This window comes from Ambystoma mexicanum, chromosome 1p, assembly GCF_040938575.1.
Source record: "Ambystoma mexicanum isolate Mex_15411 chromosome 1p, UKY_AmexF1_1, whole genome shotgun sequence".
NCBI classification, from domain to species: Eukaryota; Metazoa; Chordata; class Amphibia; order Caudata; family Ambystomatidae; genus Ambystoma; species Ambystoma mexicanum.
The window spans coordinates 547,241,346-547,256,761 of record NC_090921.1 but is presented as its reverse complement, the minus strand read 5'-3'; the positions used below and the strand labels follow the sequence as shown (position 1 = coordinate 547,256,761).

At 47.0% G+C, this 15,416-nt stretch overlaps 1 long non-coding RNA gene across 1 annotated transcript in view; it reads left to right on the top strand.

Moving 5' to 3' along the window:
- The first annotated feature begins 409 nt into the window (after positions 1 to 409).
- The window catches only part of LOC138575442 (uncharacterized), a 57,558-nt gene continuing 42,551 nt past the window's right edge, over positions 410 to 15,416 (top strand). Inside the window, exon 1 of the long non-coding RNA XR_011303949.1 lies at positions 410 to 991. This is a non-coding gene — a long non-coding RNA (uncharacterized lncRNA). The remainder of the gene's footprint in view (positions 992 to 15,416) is intronic.

Below are 15,416 nucleotides of genomic sequence, written 5' to 3'. Positions count from 1 at the left end.
ACTTCACTAAATTCATGATGGCTGTACGTATTTATTCATAAATACTCGGTACTTTATCCCAACCCTCTCACTCCATATCTTTCAAACTAGACCTAGCCTACTAATGTGTCCATATTATTACATTCTATTACTGTAGCCCATCTTTGCGCGCATTTCCTTGGCACACGCTATGTAAAACCGCTATATAAAACCCCATACATACATGTTTCCAGAAATCCGCATACGCGTATGAGAGACGCAAGTGTACTGACGTTATCGAGCGATTTGTCCCTTCGTGTCTCATTAAAATGTCAATAGGGCCTCCCCATTCACCCATGACAGATGGCGCAGTATAGACCGGGCCCCGTGAGAGGTGATTTCACTCTGTATACCTGCTCCCACCCGCCCCCTCCTCCCTTTTTAACCACCTCTCAGCGCCTTCCAGAGAGGCTCTGCCCAAAAATCTCGCACAACCATAGGATATTTTAATGGTGCCGGAAGCAGCTGCTTCGCGCAGTCAGAGCGAAAGAGAACCTACAACACATGTATATATTTACATTTCTCAACTCCCAGTTGGACCTTCGGGGAGCTTGAAATGCTTCACCTCTGCTCTCTTTGTTCTCTTTTGCTGCATACATTTAACATTTTTCAGGGGCGTCTCGCGGCCTGCATTTAAAGGCCTCGAGATGGATTTTTTTTAATTTTTTTTTTTTACTGTTGTTCAGGCATGTCCCCGTTTTTCCTGTCGCCTAAGAGCAGGCATGGATCACCGCAGCCCCATTTGTTTCCTCTGCCGGGCGAGCGCGTCCGGGTGAATGGAAATGAGCCCGGGTGACGGGGAACATCTTGGCACGAGATCCAAGATGGAATCTGGGCCGCGTCGCAGCCGAGCCGCTAATCCCTGCGGTGCGCGAGCGAGGGGAGGCTGCTGGCGCCGTGCCAGGTGATTTTCCGGGGAGGCGAGCGGGCACGGATCCCAGGCTGATGGATGGGAGAGCCGATGCGCTCGATGGTAAGGGGGGCCGAGGGGCTCGGCTTGCCACAGGCGCTGGTGGGCTCGGCTGCAGCGGCCATACTGGAAAAACCAGGCCGCGAGCTTTAGGCCCACCAGTGCCCCAGGCCACGTCATCTCCGGCTTCGGGCAGAGTCTATTTATGTCTGTGCCACTCACTCCGAGACGGGTGACTAACCCCCTGCTGTCTCTCTCACTGGCCCCTCCCTCTCCTACTCCCCGGGGAAAATCCGCGGTTATTGTGGGCGAAGGCGTAGCATGATGGCGTCCCAGTGGAGCAGAGTTGTGCTGAGTCCAGGACTTCCTATCATTGTATGAGAGGGAAATGGAGGCGGGGGCTGCCTGCGAGAAAGGTGACAAGTGCACAGCGAAGGGGGCCGCAAGGGGAAAGCAATTGGGAATTAAATTGGCAATGAAAAGGAAAGACAGACTCTTGGGGATTGTCTGCTACGAACATAAGGTGCCTTGGCTGAGGGGAAAGTATGAATTTAACTGAAATGGGAATTTGTAACGTACACACTGCTAACCGGGCCGCTGCTTGGTGTAATGTGCCCAAGCTCTGGGATATTCAAGCGGGCTATTTGAAGAATACGTGGGAACATCGGAAAAGGAGGGAACACGGCCAGTGGCAGGGCAGTGGGATTGGCACTCACACACTAAACCACAGATGGGCCAGCCTCCTTCATGACTAGATCTGCCTGACCTGCCAGTAGTTACACCTCTCTCGGTGTCGCACAAAGGAGCACCCCGGGGCTTTGGACACATGTTCCTAGGACTCGGGCATACATTGATATGACGGATGCCCTCCATTTTGATACAACTAGCAACCTCACTTTTTACCCACTACTCAACACATGCTCACCAACACTCCCACACAAAACGGCTGAATAAAACCCACACTCCTCACCAATGTACTCACAAATCTATAACTCGCCAATCAACTACTAAACCTATCCACTGGTCAAAACACAGATCCTCCCCAGACCCCCCAGGTCTACATGCACCAACATGTAAGCACAGCATCTTGTCTTTTATCTCTACCCCCCCTCCGCCCCTAACCCAGTGCTTTCGTTTCAGATCCACTCAAGTGCCTGGAGACAATCAGGCTCGGACTGGCCTATAGGCCAGTTTTTGGGGTTAAAATGGGCCACTTTATTGGCCAATGCGAGCCAGTTTGATAAATTACTTCACCATGCGGCTAGTGGTTTTGACCAGTGTTGCTGAATAAATATTCTTTAAAATGCACAATTTGCATCACATTTTATGAAAAAATCTCCTTTAGGTACTATTAACTGTGGGCCAATTTTTCAATGGTACCCGAGACAACAATTTTATGGCCCAGTCCGACCCTGGAATGAGAATAGCAATGGTGCCGGCACACATTCTAACAACATAACATATATCGACACATGATAGGCCTTTGGAGAAAATATTTTGTTGGAAGAGTGTCTTCTGGGCAATAGAGACTCGAGATGTTTTGCCATGTCTGTACATCTGAAAGCTAGGCAGGGCTTGAGGTAATGTATATCTGGTATATGACCGACTCTGCCCCAGCCCTCGCTGCCCATTAGACACAATAGCCTATGGGGGATCTCCACCCTTCCCATATTGGCTAGTCTATCCTGCTTTAAGCGGGTGCATTCAGAAATATGTTACATTTTTCTAAGGGATGGGCTTAGTTCTGAACTCGGAGACTGTTTTCCAATGTTGCGGGACACTGCCCTTTGTGAGGATGGCCTTGTCCACAGAGAATGTTTTCTTAAACAAAAAAATGCTGTTTTTAAAAAAAAAAAAAACGATCCACTTCCACTTTGGACTTGTCCCCAGACATTTTACCAGTGACTAACTGTGCTTCTACAAGGTGGCTGGTTGTGAAAGAGGCACGCCTGTATTAGGGGAGTGATTGGGGGAGGGGGGGGAGTGGGGGCGGGTGAATGGGAAGGAAGTCGCAGGTAAGTGTGAGGGGTCGGCTGTTTATCTGAGGAAGTAGTGCTGAGAGTGTTATGGGGTGCGACAGCAACACCTGAGTGTCACAGTACTGCACAAATAAGCGACCATTCCATGGCCATGGGAATGCTGCGAGGGTGTTGAGTTAGTTTTATTGTGATATTGGTGGTCACTGTTTAAAAAAAATATATATATGGTGAACACGGTTTCTTGGAATGGAAGTGTATTTCGGTCTGAAAGCAGGGCGGTTCTTTAGCTGTGCTAGTATTGTGTGATGAAGGGAGACGAAGGGAGATGAATGGAGACGAAAGTAATGAGTGTGTGTGTGCGTGTGTTTTTTTTTTTCTTTTTCTTTTTTTTTTCCGGTATCGCGTAGCTATGAGTGTTGCAACGATACGCGGGTCCGTGGGTATTTTGATTGTGTACAGGTATGAGAATGTAGTGTGATTTTGTTATGAGGACGCTGGGTCTGGATGTAGGATTCAGTTTTGTGTGGGGGAGGAGGTAGGCGTTCGTGTTCTGTTTCTTTAATGGGGTTGAATGTCTTTAACTGTGACCGAGTAGCGTTTCTGTACTGGTATTGTGGATGAGAGAGTGCTGCCACTGTTCACTGTGGACATTTTGTTTTTGTGCACAGGTATAAGAATGTTTCAAATAAAGGTTAGTGACACTTGCCACTGTCTTGTTGGTCTGAGGTTTTTGCAGTGTAGTCCTATGGGCATGGCAGCCAACTTCTCAACTGTTTTGCCAGGGCCCACCTTGCTCCTCATCTATGAACGAGCCTCGGTAAAACAACTGTGTTGTCTATTGTAAAGGCACTAGATATGCATTGGACAAAGATTTGGCAACCGCTACCATCACACGAACTGGCATCCCATTTGCCAGCTGTTGTAGTTTTATGGCAGCCAGGGTTTGTGAGTTTATTTATTTTTTATTTATTTCATTGTTTTTTTATAACCGCCGAATACCATACCTGAGTTTGGTTTCTAAGCGCGGATGTGGGATTCAAACCTCTGTTGCCCTGCGTGGTCTTGCTTCCAAGACCAGCACGGTGCCCTTGTGCTTTCCTCCGTTCACAAGGAGTGGTGTTAGGGAGTTAGGGTGTGTGGGGAGTTACAGGGTGAGTTAAAGTTGATTGGGGGTCTACTTCACAAATGTAGTGGTGGGGCCCAGTGAGTGAAGTGAATAACCAAAATGGGCAGAGTAGTAGAAGGGTTGTAGAAGTAACACCACGTGACTAGACCCCAGTTGCATCACAGGAAATTATGTCATATGACCTTTGAATCAGATGAAAGCACAGTAAGTGACATTGTTGAAGGCAACACAGTATAGTCACAGACCCCCACGCGCATGCACTTACATATTATAGAGCGCAATAAACAATTGGCACAGAGAAACTGGTCATAGCCAAGGAACATAGACAGAGCTCTCAAGTTTCTAGTGGCCATGAGTGAGAAGGCCATGCAGTCCTGGTTTTCCTTGTATTTTGTCTACATTTCAAATGGGAAAGAAAAAAACGACAGGTTCCATAATCCCAAAGGAAAAACACAGGACTGATTGGCCTTCTTACGCATGGCCTGGGGGGACTGGACTGGGCCACCTGCCCCAAATAAGTGAATAAGGTAATTTAATTTGGAATGAAAACTACACTAGGCTACTGTGATGGGCTTTTAGATTACTTTGGCACTGGAGAATAAAAACATTCAAAACACACTCTTGTGGAAAATTAAGACTGAGCCCTTTGAGTTCCCCTGGGTTTCAATTTTGTGAAGCACGGGATTGGACCATGGGTCAGAGATGGGCAGTGGGGGATCACGCTTGGAGCAGGGAAGAGCCTAGGGCAGGGCCACCCGGACGCCATTAGACCCTCACCACCCAGCTCAGGGGAGTATTTGAGGGTCTCCCCTGAGCTTGCGTGATGGGAGAAGGCACGGCAGGCGCCCTATTGTAATTAAATGTGCCCCACTCTCGAGTGTGGGGTGCTGCTGCCACTAAGGCCGGCCCTCATGGCAGGGAAGGGCCCCGGGTGTGCCTTGGGGCAGTGATGTGCCTCTAGGGGAGGGTATGCCTTGGGGTGGGGATGGGCCACAGGTGGAGGGTGTGCCTTGGGGCAGGAATGGGCCTCAGAGGGAGGGTGTGCCTTGGGACAGGGATGGGCCTCGGGTGGAGGGTGTGCCTTGTGGAGGGGATGGGCCTAGGGTGGAGGGTGTGCTTTGGGACGGGGTGTGCCTTGGGGTGGGGATGGGCCTCAGGTGAAGGATGTTCCTTAGGGCAGTGATTGGCTTCGTGTGGAGGAAGTGCCTTGGGGCAGGGATGTGTTTCGGGTGGTGGGTGTGCTTTGGGGCGGGGATGGGCCTCGGTGGAGGGTGTGCCTTGGAGCGGGAATGGTCCTCGGGTGGAGGGTGTGCCTTGTGGAGGGGATGGGCCTAGGGTGGAGGGTGTGCTTTGGGACGGGGTGTGCCTTGGGGTGGGGATGGGCCTCAGGTGAAGGATGTTCCTTAGGGCAGTGATTGGCTTCGGGTGGAGGATGTGCCTTGGGGCAGGGATGGGTTTCGGGTGGTTGGTGTGCTTTGGGGCGGGGATGGGCCTCGGTTGGAGGGTATGCCTTGGGGCGGGGATGGGCCTTGGATGGAGGGTGTGCCTTGGGGCGGAGATGGGCCTTGGGTGGAGGATGTGCCTTTGGCGAGGATTGTTCTCGGGTGAACGGTGTGCTTTGGGGCGGAGTGTGTCATCTGGTGGAAGGTGTGCCTTGGGGCGGGCATTGGCCGTGTGCCTTGGGGCGGGCATGGGCCTCGGGTGGAGGGTGTGCCTTGGGGCGGGGATGGGCCTCGGGTGGAAGGTGTGCCTTGGGGCGGGCATGGGCCTCGGGTGGAGGGTATGCCTGGGGCAGGATGAACATGGCAGTGAAAGAAGGTTTGGTAAGGTTAACTTTACTTGGGGAGAGCTGTGAAACAATGCCTCGTTTAAAACAGCAACAACACTGCTGTGCCCAAGCACGTGCCCACAAGATTTCATGTGCTAGGCGACGTCGTGTGGAAATAGAACGCCATCTCCCTTAATCACGTGAACTCTTTTCAGGGCAGTTTCTAGACTATATAGTGCAGTCTGCAAACACTTAAATGCACCCTATAGTGCAAACCCCTTGTTGCAATCCTGGCCCAACATTATAAAAACATTGAAGTATAAACAAAAGATGGTTTTATAATTATTAAAGTATTTTAAAGTATGAAGAAACACGTATTTCTGTTTATGACGAATACATTGCAATACGGAAAACATTTTCAATACCCATAAGTGAGGCTTTTTAAACAGTGTACACTGCAAACTGAATAACTTTTGAGTACTCACATTTTTGTCAGATAAGGTACAGGGACATTAAATGATTTGCGCAGGATCACCCACTTTTGTTAAGGGACATTGCCGGGATTGGAGTCCAGTCTGCAATTAACCACATCTTTTTCCATCTTCAGTTGATACAGTTATGTGTTCATTTTGGGCTTCCCATTGCTAAAATAATGTTTTACTTTAGAGATAGCTTCAAAAGTACACAAGTCATGTTGTAGCAACACGTTGAGCAAAACGAGTATGATACCATCTCTAGTTTCACCATCTGAATAAAAGCCTACAAGTACCAACAAACACAATTGTTTCCACTAAGGGTTCAAGTATAATAAGAATAAGAGGAGGCAGCCAGGATAGTAGCTAAGAAGAAACAAGATAATTAATGCTTTGGCCTCATGCTTAGAGACAATGTTTTGCATTCTCTAACTTACAGTTCTGCTCTTCATATTTTAAATTCAGAACTACAAGAGTCAGAATGCAAACACTTTCAGCACATGTACTTGTATGTTTTTTTTTTGGAGGAGGCAGGCGTAGGCAGGGGTTAGATAGCCTGATGTTGTGAGGAGCTGGCCAAGGTGCCCCTGTAGTGTAGGGCCCCGTGATAGCAAACGTACGCCCATACCCAGTGCCAGAATGAACGCCTGTGCTGGGGGACCATATGCTTCGCAGACTGTCTCAGCCCCAGCCCTTCAAAACCCCAAAACATGAATTATTGGTGGGGCTCGTGCCCCACTGGCTGGCTCTGCTCACATAACCTGCGGCCTATGTCTCTGGCTGTTGCAAGGGGTGTGTAAGTGATGTACTTGTGTACTGGTGTGGGTGGTGCAATGTTCAGAGAGTTGCGTGGTTTTGCAGGGAAGGAAAGTGTTGCAAAGAAGTGAGAGTGGTTGCATTCATCAAAGCACATCCTGTAAAACGTTGTGTTTGGGAAAATGTGTCAAATAGATCGCGTGCGGTACGTGTTTGAAAGTGCTCTGCACTAGCCAGTATTTAAAAGTGTGTTTCAGCACCATTTTGTGACACTGCTTCGTTTGAGCACGAATGTGTGTTTATTGAGTTTGGGTAAGGGTCTCAGAGAGTTCTGTTTGTGCATTCATGTGTGGGTGTGATTTTTGGGTGTGTTTTGTGTAGGTGTGTGTGAATCTGGTGTTTGGGGAAGGCTATCGGGGTGCTGCGTTGGGGAATAGGGTCGAGGGCTGCGCGGCGGCGTGGTGGGAGGACGCTGGAGTTGGCATGCAGATCTGCCACTTCTGTGCTGCGGTGTCAGAGTGCTGTGTGGCTGGCATGTGTCTGGAAGTGCTCTGTCTGGCTCTAATAGTCTTTTATTGAAGCCTGACATGGGTGTTTTGTGTTTCGGCGCGGATGCGAGAGTGTTCTGGTAGGGAAGTGTGAGATTCTTGTGTTGTGTTTGAGCATGGGTGTACGTGTGTAGAGGGGGTTGCGGGAGAGTGTTGCACTGGCGTAAAGGTGCGTGTGAGGGTGTTGTGAATGGCCACAAATGGGAGCGCACTTTGCGATTCGGCAAAGCACTGCAAGAGTGTTGTTTTAGGGCACGTATGGGTATGCTTTGCGTGTGGGCATGCCTGGATTCCGTATTGTTGTGTGCGTGTGTGGCTTTGAGGGACGTGTGCTGAGGCACGGCTGGAATAGAGATATCTCTGGGAATCGGTGGAGATCTCTGTATTTGTGCACAGCTGTGACATTGTCGGTTGGGTATAGGCTTGAAGGTGGCGCATTGAAGCCTGTCGTGAGAGTGTTGTATTGGGCAAATGAGCGAGAGTGTGGGTCGGCTGCATATGCATTGCGTTTGTGCGTTGATGCGAGAGTTTTACTTAAGGGCGTGAGCGAGAGAGCATTGTGTGAATCACACATGTGACTGTGATTTTTGTGTTCGCAATGGCTGTCTGCGTTTTGTTTTTAAGCACGACTGTCAGTTTGTGTGTTGTGTTGGGCACGGTGTTGTGTCAAGGAGAATTGTCTGCCGCTGTGATTGATGCTTGCAGTGAAGTCTCTTGTGAGAGTGGCTGATGCACACGTTCGAGTGCCACATGCCAGTGCCATTTGTGTGCTACAACAAGCACTGCGCGTGAGTGTGAGTACATGTGAGTGTTGGCTGTGGGTTTAGTCTCAGGTTGTGTTGAGGAAATGTGAGATGTCGGCAGACAACGAGGAAGGAGGGACGCACAGACTGCGCCTTTAAAATAATGCAGCAAAATTAGCTGCTCTGCAGTCATTAATATGCAAAAATGCAAATGAGGAGGTAATTAAGCTGCAGTCCTCCTGAGGATATTTCCATCAGAATGAGTTCCATTGTCAGGGAAAGAGCAGCCGGGCAGATTTATGGCGGGACGCGAATATAAAATCCCAACATCAAAGAGGTGTCCCTGTCACCTTGTCTCGTGGCTTTAATGAGTAGTGAAGACCCCCAAGCCCACCATTGCTCCCTGAACCTACTACCGCACTGGGATACACCTTGGCACGGGACCTCGCTCCCAGCCCCCACGAGGAAGATTCATTTAGATTCTTGTATTCCAGGGATGAACTCCTCTCCCGCCCCCATCCAATCTCTCTATAAATTTAAGAACTGCGATAAAACCCAGAATCCATCTCCATTTGGCATACAAGAAGTCCATTGCAGGAGCCTTTGAGAGTGTGTGTTTGTGTGTGTTTGATGGGGTGTATGGAAGTCAAAAATGGGACCCAGTTCTGAACCCCATTAACCCCACACGTGGATCCATATGTGAAAGCCGCCTTGATGGGCTCTTTAAACCTTTGGCGCTTGCCACAACACACCACGCTAGACACAAAAAGACATTTGGAAGCTTTCCCAGAGCGGTCCTCAGGGAAAGCAGCTGAGCAGGAGGGGAGGGCTGGATTCCTTGCGGCTTCTAATGCTTGGGTTCCCGATGTACATGCAGGTCATGTCTCCTTTCGGAAGGATGGGGCCGCACCAAAGACTTCATGGTTCCATTTGGGAAGAAGAAGGCGGAAGGCACTCTAATGGGGGAGGGGCAGACTTTGAACGGAGCCATCCGTGTACCTTCACATAGCTGATGTACTATATCCTCCTTCCCCCGTCGCCTTCGGTACCCCATTCGATGGATGTTTCACAGCCTGCAAATAGTCATACAGACACATACAACACTGAACATATCTATTTCTCCATTGCTCCCAGCTAGGTTTGCACTATATAAACCCAAATCCCAGGACAAACACAAACATTCTCTGGACATCATTGCAAAAAGCTTTTCTGCTTGTATGGTGGCCATCCAGTCGTATGACTCTCCCGTAGGCTCTGCCTTTGATGCCATTGTACAAGATCAATGAACGATTTCCCCCTTCTAATCTACACTTGAGCAATTGTATCCAAAGCTGTGGGCTGTACTGAAAAGTAATAGCCCTCCGGCCTTAATTAAAGGCCACGGTGACGAAAGGGCCTTCAACAAGGGTCTGCAACGACATTACTATCCTGTACAGCCCACCGCCAAGCTATGATTAGTACTAGCACCCACAGTGTTCTGCAGGCTGGCCATGACATCTGTTTTTTTTTTTTTGTCATAAAAAAAAGACAGTTTGCAGGCAAGCATCATTTCGTAAAAGAAAACAAAACCTATTCCATGATGGACGCCAAGATGAAAAGTATAGCCCCTTTTCCATTTCAATGGCAGCCAGCGGTGTAGCTAAAATGGCGTGGCTGGGGAGCGGCAAGAGAAACCGAGTGCAGATTAGCTGGCAGTAGGGAAATATTTGTTGAAGTCAGAAAGGGCAGCTGGAAATCGGAAGAGCAGGAGGCATGGGCGTCAGCGGGCCAACAGTTTGCTCACAACTGCCCCTGCTCGGAGCAATCTGATGGGCAAAAGTGCACCCCACGAAGCTAATAAATAGGAATAGCTTGCATCGTGCGACACAAGGGAAAATCTCCCGCTAGTAACCTGCTGTAACGGAAACGTCTCGCTCCTTTCAAGGCTTATGGTCAGTTGTAATGCGCTTCTTGAATAGGCGCATTACCTCGGCTAACACCCTACTCAATGTTTCCTATCTATACTTTATTCAGATATTTTCTTTAGCGCTGCCCAAGCTGTCCAGGGTGTTCTTGAATGTTCGATTCATGAATATTGGAGCACATTACAGGGTAAATATTAATGGACTGGCTACATGGATTAAATAGATGGGGACTGTAGTGCAAATACAGGTTTCAGACTAGGCCCAGGGTGGTGCAGTGTCTGGAACCAATGTCTCTCGTATTAAAGTAAGAAACCTAGTAACATCATACAAAGAAAGGGCGTGCACAATTCTTTACGTCAGGTCGAAGAGGTCAGGGGATGCAATATACCAATTCTGAATGCAATAATGAATCCTATTTTATTTAATAACAATTAAAAAAACGTATACCAATATTAGAGTTTGAACCAAATCACAAAGACATGCATATTTCACATAGACCCAATGCATTTATATAAGATACAAGCTAATCGTATCTGAAACGGTTCTGAAATATAGATGGCCCTAATGACCACACTTAATGATCTCGACACATAAAACATATATGTTGAAAGGCCTGATTGCACCAACCTACCCCTACACGTTTCAGTCCATAGTCCTATAAATGTTGGACCCTCCTCAGGGGTACCAGAAGTCAAATGTAAAGTGGAGTTGGACAATAGTGCACTCAAAACCCCGAACTCCACGGGCTCCAATCGAAGGGAGAGACTGGGTCTGGAATTTTGGAAGCATGTAGCGATGCAACAATCTTCAAACGCACTTCCAGGTAAACAATCTACCATTCTAATAAACACAAAAATGGAACCACCAATTAAAAACGGGTAGGATCTGCAACACCACCACCACTGTCTTCACCTCACCCTGTCCACATGTGCAACAAAGAATGGATCAACCCATAACCTCCAACATACCATGTCAGTTTGTGCCAGTATCACACATAAGTTCTGATAGGCTTCGTCAATTCAATTGAGACCTCACAAGTAGGTCATTCCATAAAACACCAGGGACCAATTTGGCTCCTAGAATCTGTGTGGACAAACCAAGGGAAAAGTATTAACCATTATACAATGGGAAAACCCTATATCAAACACTTAAGGGTTCAGTCCATGTCACCCACGTGAAGGTCTGCATGGGCAGGATATAATATTGCAACCCAGGGTGTGTATCCAAATGACAGCCATTCCATTTCCAGAGACCAAATCAGGGCCCTTCTGATGCCCAGTGGTAGTGAAAAAATGATGGACATGCACCTCATGGTGAAAGCCCTCACACCCGGCTGGGCATACTCGACCCAACACACATCACATACCTATCACTCATCAACGGTCTGGAGAATGTGAATGTGTCAACGCACAGGCCACAGTCACCCTCCCAGTTCATTGTATCCAGCCAATCACTTAATTTAGATGGTACTCGAAGTTCCCCATTTTGGGAAAAGCTGCACAAAGTGGGGAAAATGTTCATCCAAGAGCGCACTGTATTGCAATAATGGCAAGCTTGAGAAAACGCTAAAACACAGTGTTTGTGTCCACATTCTGACTAATGGTGACACCTGGGATGCCCACAATCCAAAAGAATGAGCAAATAATGGATGCCGAGAAAAAAAGGGGGCTTCTTTACCTCCAAACAGCACACAGTCACCACATTGCGGAAATACACAATGATCCCCGTCGTCAGCAAAGTTCCACAAGCCCTGCTACATAACGTGCAGCCAAAGGCTTGAAACAGGTCACATGTTCAAAGTCACGTGATCATAGCTAATGCATATAGTAGGCCCTGCACGATGCAGACCATTTAAACAATCATGCAAAGAACTACAAAACTGAGAACCACACAACATGCATGAAAAAATCATGTGATCCTGGCTGGCGCGTGACATAGGAGCCCTAATGCGAACCAATTAATCAATCAGCACCGGCTGAGATGCCAGTCAAGCAAGGACAAAACTACAACAATCAGCACTAAGCTGAAGCGGGGCACCCCGGGTGCTATCAGATATGGACAAATAACATAAACTAAACCGCCACATTGTAGAGATCCAGGCATGGTAAGGAATCACAACACAGGGCATAGTGAGAACTGAGTCTCAAACTCATAGTGGCCTAATTAAACCAGCGCCAAGCCGCCGACTCCATGGCACACACTCCAACACCCCACATAATTTCTCGGTACCCCAGAGAGCAAGGTTAACACTGTAATATGGACAGCGAACCATGGAAGGATGTACAATATACATAAAACCCCTACATATTACAATTGGTCAGGTCATAGTCAAACTGTGAGGTCCATGAACCAATTCCTAGGCCTCATTCAAAAGGCAATGTGTAATTGAAATACTAAATTCATATACAACATCCCCAAACTATCATGCAGGCCACCTGATAATTGCATACATATGGGTTATTAGTACATTTTGCACACTTGATAGTCATATCACCTTATTACATATTTGGTTGCCACAAGTGACCCAAGCAAATACTGAAAATGCATAGATAGTTATTCATCTTATACATTATGCCATTCAATGCATTCATTTAAACCTTCATATGACATTGTAATTTAAAAATCAAGTGCTGTTCCATCTCAAGCAATTGACGATTCGCCTGTTCCTGGTTTTGACTTCTGACCTTCATTATTATCACCCATTGCAACTCATCAAAACCATATTTCCTCTCTGTGAAATGATGTACCATGGGGCATTTACTACAGAATTTTTAAGACAACTTAGATGTTGAATCGTGCAGATTTTACATTTGCGCTTGGATTTGCCATTATATCTTAATCCACATGGGCATACCAACATGTAAATAACATTACTAGTATTACAATTAGTCAAGTCACACAGATGCAATGGTTCTGTCAGGCCCAGATCGATAGTTTTCGTATTTTAGGCCTGGTTACACATGGGCAACTGCCGCATTTGAAATGGCCTATCACAGGGGTTAACCCCCATAAGGAGGGTAAAGTAGTTGCCCTCAAAGAAGTTTTAAAAATATAATTATGTATAAGTATATCTCATACCTTCTTTCCATTTTTGAAAGTCAAATAGTGTTTGTTCAAAGCCTTTGTCGAAGCACTTTTTTCTATGTTTAGTCACCATTGTCTTGAATTTATATGACAAATTTGTGGCAGTATTCACAAAAAATGATCTATTTGAAGGGCACCTATCTCGGTTATGTTCCAATAAAGCTTCTGGGTTGTCATTCCAAGCTCGTTTCTTGGCTTGTCTGACTGCCGCACAAGGATAACCCCTATTATGTAGTTTTGTGGTTAAAGTCAAGGCCTCCTTTCTGTAGGCTTCCTTAGTGCTGCTATTCCTTTTAAGCCTCAGGAACTGACCAAAGGGTACATTCGATTTAATATGCACCGGATGATGGCTCTCGTTTCGTAGCAAGGTGTTCCTATCGGTCTGCTTATGGAAAGGCTTAACTTGTAACCTACCATTTTTATGGTGATTTGTAATTGTGGGGTGAATTTGAAGGCCCCAAACAGAAGCCCTTTCCGTATGAATAGCAAGATATTAAACACTGAAACAAAAACGGCCCGGCCTTTGATTTGGTTTTTCAAGTACAATTAAAGAGCCATATGGAAAGGGGAGATTTTGCCCTTGCATAGCTAACCCACCAGCAGTAGAACACACTTCACAATAAGCACCATGGAAATTAACATGGCTAGAGAGCACCTCCTATCCAAATTGTTTGTTAGAGGGGATTGGGCAGAACAAAAACATGAAGCCTGGCAATCTAGAATGATGCAAGAGGTGACCCCTATAAATATGGATGTGTGGCAGGACAGTGGCCTGTTACATCAAGCCCTGATGGAGTTCTATATGACGCAGAACATCAAAGATGAGAAAATTAAAATGGTCCAACTCACTGCATATATGTACGTCCACATGCTAGTTATGGAAGAAATGTACCAGGAGAGTGTAGCCTCTGGGCAGAATCAATCTGAGTTTTTGGAGCAAGTAAAAGGGGAGTTAAGGCAGGTAGAGGAGAAAATACGAGAGAGCCAAATTTCTCAATCAGAATTAGGAAACATCATTCAGCAGCAAAAGGAGGGTTGTCAGTACAGTAACAAAATAATTCAGAGCAGGATTAAAATTGAACCAACAAGTGACATACAATAGAGCCTGCTTAGAGGATATGTGCAATTTACAAAATCAGATCAAGCAATTGGAAGAGGAGAATAGCAAGTTAATTATTCAAGATGTCCATTCCCAAAAGGAATTTTACCAGGAGCGCCAGAAGTTGAGTGCTATGAAACAGCAGAGAGATAACCCCAGTGAACAGAATAGCACATTGTATCAGGACAAAAGATGCCCTACGCCAGGAAATAGGCCAATTAAAGGCAGACCTGGAGAAAGGCGAGTCATGTCTTCAGGAATTGACTGACTTAAAATTAGGGAATGAAAAATTAATGGGACATAGAAGACAGATAGAATGTGATCTAGAGCAGACAATACAGACCAAAAATGAGCAGTGTGAGGAGATTGGTCTCCTGCAACAGAAATGGTCTGAGTAGCACAAGGTAAGGTCATAGAAGCCAGTCAAGCCCTGATAGCAGAGAACAAAGCTCAGGCCTTTGCATACTCTCAAGAAATAGGGGCTGAGAAAGAGAAATCAGAGAGACTATAGAAGGAGTGTGCTAGGGTTAGTAAGACATTAGGGAACCCCAAACTGGTATGGAGTGGAAGGGCAGCCCTTAATCATAATCATGGTATGGGGCCCTCTGTACCAGAGGCCTCAAGCCAACCTGCCACCCTATATGCGCAAGGCGCTGCTGACTTCATGTCTACCAGTTCACTAAAACCGGGAACCATGAGCCAGCCAGACTCAATTAAGCATAGCATGAATGAGCCAGCAGGCCAGCGTCCATCAGGGATTGATGGACGTGCAGCACTTCTTAGGTTCAAAAATATTTAGGCAGATGTATCTGACCAGGAGGACTCCTATGAAGAGAAGATCAGGGAGTTAGACTGGCAGAGGCATCAGCTACAAAGGGACCATCTAGTCCACTTTGCAGACAAAGAAGAGTCAGAGTTTAGGCCCGAAAAGAGCATCCTGAAAACTTCCAACCATTCCGGGGGGTGGGGGGACTTCTCCATCAACCCTGAAAGAAGGGAGGAACCAGA